Source organism: Caretta caretta, chromosome 6 (genome assembly GCF_965140235.1).
Source record: "Caretta caretta isolate rCarCar2 chromosome 6, rCarCar1.hap1, whole genome shotgun sequence".
Classification (NCBI taxonomy): domain Eukaryota; kingdom Metazoa; phylum Chordata; order Testudines; family Cheloniidae; genus Caretta; species Caretta caretta.
The window spans coordinates 109,819,894-109,832,327 of NC_134211.1; the positions used below are offsets into that span (position 1 = coordinate 109,819,894).

The following is a 12,434-nucleotide window of genomic DNA, read 5'->3' on the forward strand; positions in this document are numbered from 1 at the left end:
ACATATTTATATTTTAAAAGATGATTATTTTAAAAAAACTGCTAATTTTTTATTGTTCTTCAAGTGCTTGCTCATGTTGATTCCATTGTAGGTGTGTGCACAGCCACATGCGCAGTCGTGAGAGACTTTTGCCTTAGCGGTTCCCATAGTGCCACACTCATGCCACGGTATATTAGGTGCTGCCAGGCCTGTGCCCTCTCCGTTCCTTCCTACCACCCGCGGTGGTCAGTCAGAGCACCTCTGTCCTTTGTTGATCAGAGGTTTCTCTTCTATCTTAGCCTTGTGCTTCCAGCTATAAATAGTTTAATCATTGTTCGTTAGCTGTTAAGTGTTTAGTTAGGTAGTGTCCCAGAGGGGACTTTGTCTCAGGCGAGGCATGCCCCAGCCTCCAGGTTTCAAGCCCTGCTCTTTGTGTAACAGGCCTATGCCTGTTAGTGACCCGGACAAGAGCTATCTACAGTTCCGCAGGGAATCCCACATAAAGGAGCGCTGTCGCATCTGCCAGAACTTTCATCCTTGGACACAAAGAGAGCACGACATATGCCTCAAGGCCCTCCTGATGCAGTGTTTCCCAACGCCCAGGTTTGGAACAGGCACAGCCCAAACCAGCACCCAGCGTGTCAACTATGGTGCATAGTGCACCCTGGCACCAGGCTTCAACTGGCACCGATCCCCAATCACGAAGAAGAAGATGGCACCAAGCAAGCCCGACCAAGGGGCACTGGGCAAAGGACCTGGCTCAGGCCTTACACCCACTCTGGATCCGCAAAAGGGCTGAGCCCTGAGGAGTTCATCCCCTGAAAAGAACCTGCCACCGACTTCAGGGAACAGTAAGGGGCCCAAACCGACGGTGCCGTTGATGCCCTCTGAGCCCCCAGTTCCTGGAGAGCTAAGAGTGCCTTCACTGCAGGTGTCACCGCAGGCAGAAATGGAACCAGGTAAGGCTCTCTGTGAGTGCAAGCCCGCCGGGAAGGCCTCGCACAAAACAAGCAAGTGTCACCGGTCTCCAGAGCCAAGACAGAACCCTAGGTCACCACATTCTTGGTCTCTGCGTCAGCCGAGTATGCGTGACGCTCCCAATTCCTGTCTTCTCACTGGAGCTTGCCCAGGTGTCAAAGATCTCCCCGGCACTGGTCTTTGTCGTGTTTTTGGTCGCCATCGCCAACACCACCTGGTCACTCCCCAATACAGCACCACTCACCCTACTCCTGGCATCAGTCAGACCGTTCCTGGCAACGGTAAGCCGCCAGACCCAAGCCTCCACAGCCCCACCTTGGTCACCGGAGTGTGACAACTTCTCCTGTTTGGAAGGCGCAGTTCAGCCCCTTGCCCAGACACCATCGTGATTGGGCTCCAGAGGGCGCATCCTAGGTATCAGTTCTGACCTGGCAGCAGGGCCAGAGGCCAACCCAATGGCTTTATTGGAATGCCTGGGGCGTTCGCGTCACGCTGTTGCTCCACTCCTGCCAACCCTTGGTCACCATGTCAGACAGGCCGAAGTTGGCATCCATGGCACTGGGTTGGGTGCAGGATGCTCCGGCAGCTGCTGCAAGTGAGGAGCTGGTACCCACCCCAAAGTCGCCCTCTCCGACATGTGAGGACATTGCCGGACCTCTCTCAATCGTCCAATCATCCTCCTCCTCTCTGGATGAGGTGGTGGCGGGCCCATCAAGCTAGCCCTTCAGATGATTTTAGGGAGCCTCAGGCGCTGCTCTGCAGAGTCGCTTCCAACTTGGGCCTCTAGGTGGAGGAGATAGAGGAGCAGATGGACACATTGTTTAATGTGCTCTTGGCGTCCGCCCCAGCCTGCGTTGTGCTCCCAGTACGCAAGGGGGTCCTTAACATTGCCAAAACCATCTAGCAAACCCCGTCATCCATCCCGCCCACCTCTAAGAGGGGAAGAAAAGAAGTATTTTGTCCCTGCAAAGGGGTTCGATTACTTGTACACCGACCTGCAACCGGGATCATTGGTCGCATTGGCCCACCAATTCCACCCGTAAAAATAAGGAGGTCAAGAGGCTGGATTTGTTTGGTCACAAAATTTATTCTACGACCAGCCTCCAGTTTTGGGTGGTGAACCACCAGGCCCCTTTCGGTCACTATAACTTTAACTTGTGGGACTCTCTCCTCAAGTTCAAGGACTCCATGTCCCAGGAGATGGTCCAGGAGTTTGTGACCCTGGTCGAGGGAGGAGGGGACTGCAGCTGCTTGATGCTCCCTCCAAATGGCTTGGGACATGGACAATTCAGCTGCCTGGCTGGTTACCTTGGCGGTGGTCATGTGGCGCAGTTCCCGGCTCCAGGAGATGCAGGCCTCTATTCAGGACCTCCCGTTTGATGGTGACGGCCTGTTCTCTGACCAAACGAATGTGCGTCTGCACGGCCTGAAGGACGCGCGCGACCTTCTGTTCTCTGGGGATGCACACTCCTCAGGCATGGAGACAGCCGTTACAGCCTTTTCCGCCAACTCGACAGTGGCATCTTAAAACAAGGGCCTGCAAGGAAACTGGACGTCGGGTTTAGCCACCACTGCTCGTCGTCGTCTCCTGCACAGCCTGGCCCAGAGAAGCACCAAGGGAGCCAAAAGCGCTCATTTTGAGGGTGCGCTCAGGAATGACTCACCAGTCAACTGCCCAGATCTTTCTGTCTTTTCCTCAACCACCTTTTCCCCTACCGCTTGGCCTGGTCGGAGGCTAAGTTGGACTACTGGGTCCTGGACATAGTCCCTCAGGGCTACATTCTACTACCGCTACTTCCTAATCCCGGAGGTGAAAGGGGGCCTCAGACCCATTCTGGGCCTGCGGGGCCTCTACAAGTCTCTCAACAAGTTGAAGTTCTGCATGGTCTCCATCCTCCCTTCCCTGGATCCAGGGGACTGGTATGCCGATCTCGTCTTAAAGGACACTTACTTTCATGTCTCCATATTGCCAGGACACAGGCGTTTCCTGTGTTTCACAGTGGCTGGGCACCACTTCCAGTTCACAGAACTACCCTTTGGCCTGTCCTGGGCCCCAGGTTGTTCACAGAATGCGTGGCGCCAGTGGCAGCTTACCTGAGGCATTGAGGGGTCCAGATCTTCCCATATCTCAACAACTGCGTCATCAAGGCAGGTCTCTGGAGCAAATGCAAAGGAACCTCGATTTGGTGCGCTCCACCTGCAGTGACCTGGGCCTGTTAATAAATACAGAAAAATCCACATTAACGTCAGTCCAACATATAGAGTTTATTGGAGTGGTTCTCGACCCTATGCAGGACAGGGCCTTCCTGCTGGAAGCACGTTTTCAGGCCATGATTGACTTGATCTCCCTCGTAAACAGCCAACTGCTCACCACAGCACACATGCTCCTATGACTTATAGGCCACATGGCCGCATGAACATACATGGTCAACCATGCCCTGCTTCATCTAAGGTCTCTGCAAGCGTGACTGGCCTTGGTCTACATTCCCAGCAGGCACCCTCTGGACCGAGTGGCCACAGTGCTGAGTTATGTCCTCTTGTCTCTGGACTGGTGGCAGGATCACAAGTCAGTACTGCAAGGAGTCCCCTTCGTGACCCCATCTCTGTCGCTCACCCTGGTCTCAGATGCGTCGGATCTGGGTTATGGAGCTTATCTGGGTGAGCTCAAACACCCGGGGCCGCTGGCTACAACATGACCTAGCCCTTCATATCAATGTCAGGGATCTCAGTGGTTCGCCTGGCCTGCCAGGCTTTCTTGCTCCACCTGGAAGACCTGGTGCAGGTCCTGACAGATAATACTCTCGCGATGTATTACATCAACAGGCAGGGTGGTGCCAGGTCTTTGACCCTTTGTTCTCTGCAGGATAGGGACAAGGGCTCCCTGTGGGACGCCTTTCTGATTCCATGGCCTCGTCAACACTGGTTCGGCATGCTGCTGAGTCTTTCGGCAGCCACCCTGCTGCAGCTGCCTCTTCAGCCAGATCTGTCCCAGAACCACAGCAATCTATTGCATCCAAACATGGTGGTGCTGCACTTGAGGGCCTGGCTACTGCGTGGCTAAGTGGGAAAGAATGGCAGTGTTCCGTGGGTGTCCAGCAGTTCCTGCTGGGCAGCAGAAAACTCTCCACCAGGGCTACCTACGTGGCAAAGTGGAAATGGTTCTTGTGTTGGGCCTCGGATTGCTGTATTCGTCCAGAAGAGGCCCCACTGCAGGACATCCTGGTCTATTTGCTGCACCTGAAGCTCCAGGATCTGTCGCTATCTTTGGTCCAGGTACACCTGGCGGCCATTTCGGCCTTCTGCCCTTTGTTTCAAGGCATGGTTCCTGAAAGGTCTGGAGTGCCTTTACCCACCTGTCCAGGACCTGGTCACTCCTTGGGAACCTGAATCTTGTATTGTCAAGGCTATTGGGGGCCCCTCTTTGAGCCCTGGCTTCCTGCTCCCTCCTGCTTCTCTCCTGGAAGGTCTCCTTTTTGGTCACCATAACTTCAGCACGTAGGGTGTCCAAGATCAGGGCACTCATGTCGGAACCTCCTTATATGATCTTCTATAAGGACAAGGTCCAGCTGCATTCACACCCGGCTTTTCTGTCCAAGGTCGTGACCCAGTTCCATGCTGATCAAGACATATACCTACTGGGCCCTTGTCGAAAGCTTCATACAACGGATGGGGAATACAGGCTGCATGCCCTGGATGTCAGACAGGCACTAGCCTTCTACATAGATAGAACAAAGCTGTTCCGTAAGTCTATGCAATTGTTTGTTGCTGACAGAATGAAGGGTTACCTAGTATCTACCCAGAGAATCTCATGCTGGATCACGGCCTGCATCTGCTACTGCTATGAGCTGGCAAAAATGCCCCTGCTGGCGATCATGACCGCTCACTTGAATAGGGCACAGGTGTCAGCAGCCTTCCTTGCGCAGGTACTGATTCCGGAAATTTGCCATGCCTCAACCTGGTCGTCCATTCGCTTTTGCTTTGCACTATGTGCTGACCCAGCAAGCTCAAGATGATGCTGGTTTCGGCAGAGCAGTACTCCAGTCTGCAATCTTGTGAACTCTGACCCCACCTCCATGGATTCTGCTTGTGAGTCGCCTGCAATGGAATCAACATGAGTCTGCACCTGAAGAAGAAATTATGTTTACCCACCTTTTGTAATTGCTGTTCTTTGAGATGTGTTGCTCATATCCATTCCATTACCTGCCCTCCTGCCCCTCTGTCGGAGTTGTCGGCAAGAAGGAACTGAAAGGGCGCAGGGCCGGCAGTGCCTGATATACCATAGCATGAGTGTGGCACTCCAATGGGCACCATAGTCGGCCCTACAGTTACCACTAAGGCAAAAGTCTCCAACCGCGCACACACCTACAATGGAATGGACATGAGCAACAAATCTAGAAGAACAACAGTTACAAAAGGTGGGTAACCGTATTTTACTCATTGTACAGTACAAAAACACCTGTTTTTTCTGTTATGTATGTCAATTATGAAAGAAGATATTACTCCATCCACATTAATAGTAATGTCCCAATTTTATATAATACTAACAATCTATGGTGCATACACTATCTCTCTAGTGAATATTTAACCACACTAAAAACCTTGAGGCAATTTGGCTCAGCTGCTAGGCTCAGCTCAAGAGAGGTCTACCCTCTTAACTTTTGCTTGAAATAAACAATTGGCAAAATTTTTATTCTTAAAATTTAGTATAAATATTTTCTGATACTTCGGTCAGTACAAGCTTAAAGATGTTTGTCAAATATTATTTGTCAGCATTTGTCAAAAGTTATTTTCCCCCTAGAGTCTCATGTTTTTTTGGCCACGCAATCTTAGCACACACAAATGGTTTTCTTAACATTTAGAAATAGGAGGTTTTAATTTGAGGCATTTCCTGGGAGAGAAGTATTGGGCATCTTTATTCTTACGCAGAATACTTCCACATAGTATTTGCTACTATTATCTAATTGCAGCAGGAACTGGAGAGGGAAAATAAAGATAGAAGGGAAAGGAGAGGTGGAACTGGAGAGGGGACTGTGACACAGAAAGGGAAGGGGAGAGACACAAAGAATATATGCACAGGGTAAAAAGAATGTTGTGAAGAAATGAAGTTAAAATATATACTGATAAAACTAAATGCAGTGCAAAATGGCAAAATATACTAGAGTGAAAAAGAAATAAACTTAGATAAGAATAGGGGATAGCAGAGGAGAGAAATCTGATGAGAAAAAGATAGTGGAGAAGATAAAAGTATTTTAAATTTGCTGTTCATTTTTAGAAAAAGGTCAAAATATGCAGAATGAAATAAAGGGCAGAGGGGGAAGAAAGCAAGTTTTTAAATGAGGCACAGGTGTGTTTGTCATTAGTATCTGAAAATAAGAATAGCAGAGATTGATAAATTACAGGAAGCTGTGTTGCTGCATGATCCCTGTCAATGTTTCAGTCCCTTGGTGCAGATTCATTGATCTACAGCTGGAAATAATGCATTGGCACAGAGGCACCAAAGCAGTGACACCATCCAACTCCCAGATTGAGGGTGGCAAAGGAGTAGTTGTTTCTAGGGTGCTATCCTGTGGCAGGGCCCACTCGCTCCTGCCTCCGTTGAAGTCCACAAACAGCTTTCAGACCTTTTTGCTGGTAAAACACCTGGTGCAGTTTATTTACAATATTATTTTCCACCACCCTTTTGCACTATAGCCTCACCCCTACAGTCTTAGGAAGCCCTCTGCACCTGAGGCAAGCAAGGGAGAGCGATTTCTCTCCCTCTCTCGTTCTCCTTCCCTCTTTTCCCACCTCTTTCCTGTGCCTTTTGTATCATCTGTCTGATAGCCTAATTAGTCTTAGTTCTCCTCAGCCCATCAGTTAAGCACAGCTCTTCTTAATAAGGTCTGCTCTAGAATTAATTAATTAGAGTTGCCGTGACCCTATTGTCACACAGGCAAAAAAATTGTGTTGCTCCTCTCCTTCCACCTCACACACTCTGCCATACTTTTTTTATATTAAATTACAAAACACAAATGTAGAAACTTATTACTTATTTACAAAAAAAAAGGTGGAAATTTCCGAAGAGTTTATCTAACATTTAACGTTGAGGAATGCTATTCCAGTCATTTATAATTACACATTAGTTGAAAACAAACATCTAATAATATGAAAACCCCTTAGCTAATATTAAGAAAATAATTTCTGACACCAAACTTAATACATTATTCATTGACACACTGCCACAGACTGAAAAAATCTGAACTGTGCCTCTTTATTGATGATTGGAGACAGAAACATTGGAAAAAATCTTCATCCATAACAAAAGCATTCACCTCGTTATTTAGTGATCAAAACCACTAGAATGCCTTACTCTTCATCAAAAAGGCTTGAGCAAACTGCCTTACATCATGCCATTCATAAGTGAAGCAACATGCAGAAAGCCATTATTCCTGTTCTTTGAGACTCTTAAGTTTTAGAAGGTGCCTGTAACTGTTACAAGAGCTGATATAATTGATATGATAACAATTCTATAAGTATTACACATAAAAACTGAATTGTTATAGTCTTCCCCCAAAAACCCAGTATTTTCAAAATTGTATGGTTTTTTATCTTACATGTTTTGTGCCCTGTCTAAACCTTTGATAAGTATGATGAAAGGAAGATAAGAGATGGTGGTGATAATAATACAGTTGTATCAGTTTTAGCAATGAAAAGTCACATATATATTCATAGTAGTCATCTGTGAACTTCTTATGTCTTTTATCCAAAAATAATATTTTACAATTTAGAGGCCTCATCTTGCAAACCTGGAATTGCATGAGTAAAGGTTTTCAGGATCAAGTCCTACATATGAAAGCAACAAAAAAAGCAAAAATTGGAGCCAGAGTTATGTTAGTATTGCACAGACAGCAATTTCCAGCTTGTGGGTGTGTTAATGATTGTTTGGCATCAGAATTACTTTCTTTATCCTTAGATGATGACTTTCACACTATTCTTTTAAATGTCTGTAACTGTTCATGTTTGGAGTAGCACTTTTTAACCTTCACAGCTGAGTAACAAGTGTTAGTCTGGAAATAGTAATTTCTATGACGTAGCAACATGCCTGATCACTGATTGTTTGGGACAAGAATCCTTTTGGTTCTTCTTCAAGTGATGGTCTCTATGTGTAGTCCACTCAATGTGTACATATGGTTTATGTGCCTGAGACCAGATTTTTCACTAGTGGTGTCTGTCGGTCCGTGCCTGCACCTTTTTCCTCCTTGTGCTCCGAGGTTGTTAGGGGATGTGTGGAATGACTGCTCGTCCAGTACCTTTCTACCACCCATAGTCTGAATCCTAACCCTTCAGTGTCCACAGCTTTATTGAGCATTCTTTGTCTAATGTAAATAATTTTACCTGTTCTTAGGTAAGTTTAATAGTTTAGAGTTAGTTTTAGGGTCCAGGGGCCTGAGGTGCCCCCTAACCGCTGTATGGGATGTCTAGTATGCCCAAGACCTCAGAATTCAAGATCCGCGTGGTCTGCTCCCGGGTCTTCCTGGTAAGCAACGACCATGACGCTTGCTTGTTTTGCCCCAGGAAAGCTCATACCCCCTCCAGGTGTAATATCTGTCCCTCCTCTCACCAAGACTATCAATCCGCAAGAGTGCAGTTTTAGGAGATTGCTGATGGATTGTTCGATGAGTTCGTAGTCTGACCCCAGCCTGTCAGGACCCTCTCATCCTCGTCCTCTCCCTCCCCCTCATGTGGAAAAATTACTTGCCAACTGCTCTGCTGCCTTGTGGCTACGTGCAGTGTTTTTTCTCTTTAGTCCTGCTGACCTGGTCTGCTAATGGTCCCCTTCTTCCTTGAGCGATGGTCCCTGTTGTTTTCCACTGCGGGGTTACATGTGTGCACCATGTGCCTGGAGTCAGAGAATTTGGAAGTAGTGTCTGTTGGTCCGCACATGTGTCCTTGCTTGCCTTGTGCCTTCGACCACGGCAATAAAGGGCAGGGTGAACCAACCACCTCTTCAGGTCTCTTTTTCACAGCTGCATGGTCCAGGTCAAAACCTTTAGTGTCCTCAGCTTTGACATCGTTCTGAAAAACGATATAAATTAAATAGTTAATAGTTTTAATAGTTTTTAATAACTTTTATAGATTTAGTAGTTTTTAGTATCTTTCACAGATTAGGCTACAGGGGAACCTACCACCATCCCGTACTCCACTTGAGTATCAGACTATGCCTAGAACTCCAGGCTTCAGACTCTGTGCCTCCTGCCCACGATCCTTCTCAGTCAGCGACGACCATCAGCACTGCCTCTACTGCCTGGGAGAAACTCACCTCATGGCTTGGTGCAGCATTTGCCAGTCGTCTCCCAGCCATACCCTAGAAGGACAGGCACTTTGTCTCTGCAAATATCTCATGGAGATCATGGCTGCAATCTGGTCAAAATCTGTTCTGTACGTTGGCCTGAATCAGCAAGGAATGTGCCTCCTGCTGCTAAGTCTGACTTCAGTGCCAGAGAATCCACCACACCACGGGGCTTAGTCAGGAAGCACTCCCATAAGCATGGGACTAAGTCTTCCTCTAAGTCCACTTCAAAGAAATCAGACATGCCTGCAAGCAAATCCACCCATTCAGCCCATGAGGACTTAGTATGTCCTTGGTCCCATAGGCACAAGAAAAAGCTCCGAAACATTGAGCTCTGCCAGCTCTGGACTGTGCTCCATCGGTACCACCATCCCCCAGCTCCTCACAAGACCTGGGACCCTCCTGCACCAGCAAAGTCTGATTACCTTTGGATGCAATCAGCATTGCTGGCACCAGTAGCCTGGACAGAAAGAGTCCTGACACCTGGGAGATATGGATCCATGGTCACACAGGACATTTTTACCCCATCCCCTCCTCTCCGTACACAATGTACACCTCTCCAATGGCACCGGCAGTACCACCACTGGAACCCAAGTCAGCCTTTTCCTCAGGAGATTCGGAATCATTAGAGGAATTGCTCCTCCCATACCATCCTTACCCATTTCCCAGGAGATCTACACAGCCGTGGGACCAACCACTGCCTCACCCAACTTGGAGTCACTGGTATCCCATGCCATTGGGACCCCCACAACTACCTGTCAACCCCTCCTACTGACCATATTGGGGATCATGGGATGAGTAACAACCTTCAGAATCTATCTGATCCACCAGGGAGTTGCTACCTGCCTTCCCTCCAAGGAAGGATCACATTTACCCCCAGATCCAGTTGAAAAGCAGGAGTACTACGCTCCGGTTCCAGCGGTTCCCTGGAACTGGCCGGACTACAATCATCATTTTCAGCTGATGTGGTGACTTTGGCATCTCCCCCTTCCCCCCCCAGTGACTTCAGGCAGTTCCAAGACCACCTCCGCAGAGTTGCCAGGAAATTTCAGATTCCAATAGAGAAGATCCAGGATTCCAGCACAAGCTCTTAGACATCCTCCACACCTCTAGACCTATAAGAATAGCCCTCCCTGTAAATGAGGCCATATTGGAGCTCACTAGAACAATGTGGCACACCCTGACCATGTGCACTCCTACCCCGAAAAGGACGGAGAGAGAGGTCAGAATTCTTATTCTCTCATCCAGCTCCCAATTCAGTGGTGGTTCAGGCCACTTCAGAAAGGTCCAGGCAACAACACTCCAGATCTACTCCTGCAGGGGAGGAGGATAAACATGTAAAACTATTGGGGAGGAAGGTTTTCTTGTCCTCCAATTTTCGGTTCACGATAGCCAACTATCAAGCACTATTGGCTAAATATGATTTCCTGAACTATGCTAAGTTTGAGGAATTTGCCAACAGCCTCCCACAGCAGCATCATTCTCATTTCCAAGCTCTAATGGAGGAAGGAAAAAATTAATAGCCAGAATCACCCTCCAATCTGCACTCAAGGCAGCTGATACTTCCTCAGAGCCATGGCTACCACCATTGTTATGCAAAGGGAGTCCTGGCTCTGTGCCTCAGCGCTCTGCTGGGAGGTCCAGAATACCATTGGGGACCTCCCCTTCAATGAATCTCACCTTTTCAATCAGTACATGGATGAGTCCCTATACACCCTAAAGGACTCTAGGGCTACCCTTTGATCACTGCGTGCATACACACCTTCTCTTAAGAGGAAGTTACATCGCCAATCAACCCCATCAAGGTATAGAGCTCAACGCTTCTACCATCAGAGACTCTACAAACCACTGCATAAAAGGCAGAAGACTGAAAAATCCTGCTTCCATGTTCCTTCCACATTGGCCTCAACATCCCAATCCCACCCCCCAAACCCAGTAATATTTTGATGCGAGCTTGAGAACCGTGGTTCACTGAGCCCAACACCACCTGACTCCAGTACTCCGGGGATCGCCTAGCACTCTTTTTCAGCACCTGGGGTGTGATAATGATGGACACGTGGGTGCTGGCTATACAACTGAGTTTGCAACACTACTTCTTCCGAAACTGCCCTTCCCCAATCCTCTTTGGGGACCACTCTCATGACAGTATTTTCACTCAGGAGGTGCTCCTTGCTGCTATAAGGAGTTCAATAGAGCATTTTCCTCCACAGTATTAGGTTACAGGTTTTACTTGACCTGTTTCCTCATATCCAAGAAGAAGGCTGGGTGGAGACCAATCCTTAACCTCCGCCACTTCAACCACTTCATTCACAAATTCAAATTTCAGCCATGTAGGCAGCAATAATTCCATTTTTAGAAAAAATGGCATGTGGTCATGGCTTCTGCCCACAGACAATTTCTCAGATTTATGGTGGGCTCTGATCATTTGCAGTACTATCCTTCAGAATAGCTACCACCTCCATAGTCTTTACCAAGGTATTTTCAGTGGTAGCAGCTCACGTCAGATGTCATGGCCTCCTCACTTTCCCATACCTTGACGACTGGCTCCTCACCACCAAATCTCGCCAGAAACCCTATACGTTGACATGTATGATGCTCCACCTCTTTTCCTCACTGGGGAGTCAGTGTAAACATTAAAAAATCTGGTTTTACTCCCATGAAATCTTTGGACTTCATTGGAGCAACCTTGAAGTCTGTCACCACAGGGGCGAACTTGCTCACAGTTTCTAGACCATGGAAGATATCATAGATCACATTGTGAGCAACCCTTGGGTAACAGTCAAAACATGTCTGTCCCTACTTGGCCACCTGACTTTGTACACAAATGTCACTCCATTTGCAAGACTCCGCCTTTGAGTATGACTACATTCAGTTCACTGCCTAGGCTGTCATTGCATGAATCTCACACTGACAGTTCCTGCCAAGATGCTGTCCTTCCTTGTGATGGACAAATCCTCATCTCACATGCATGGGTGCTCTCTTTCTCCCCTCTTCACTGGCCAAGACAATCATTATGGATGTTTCCCTGCTATGTTGGGGAGCCTATATGGGCAACCACACAGCACAAGGAGCCTGGACATTTTGAGAGTACAGAATGCACATCAGTGTCCTGGAATTATGGGCAGTAAGGAAGGTATGCAAATCCTTT

At 47.9% G+C, this 12,434-nt stretch overlaps 1 protein-coding gene across 4 annotated transcripts in view; it reads left to right on the forward strand.

The window, feature by feature from the left end:
• Nucleotides 1–12,434, forward strand: part of PPP2R5C (protein phosphatase 2 regulatory subunit B'gamma) — a 374,584-nt gene that overhangs the window by 325,842 nt on the left and 36,308 nt on the right. The gene's annotated exons all lie outside the window — the stretch shown is intronic.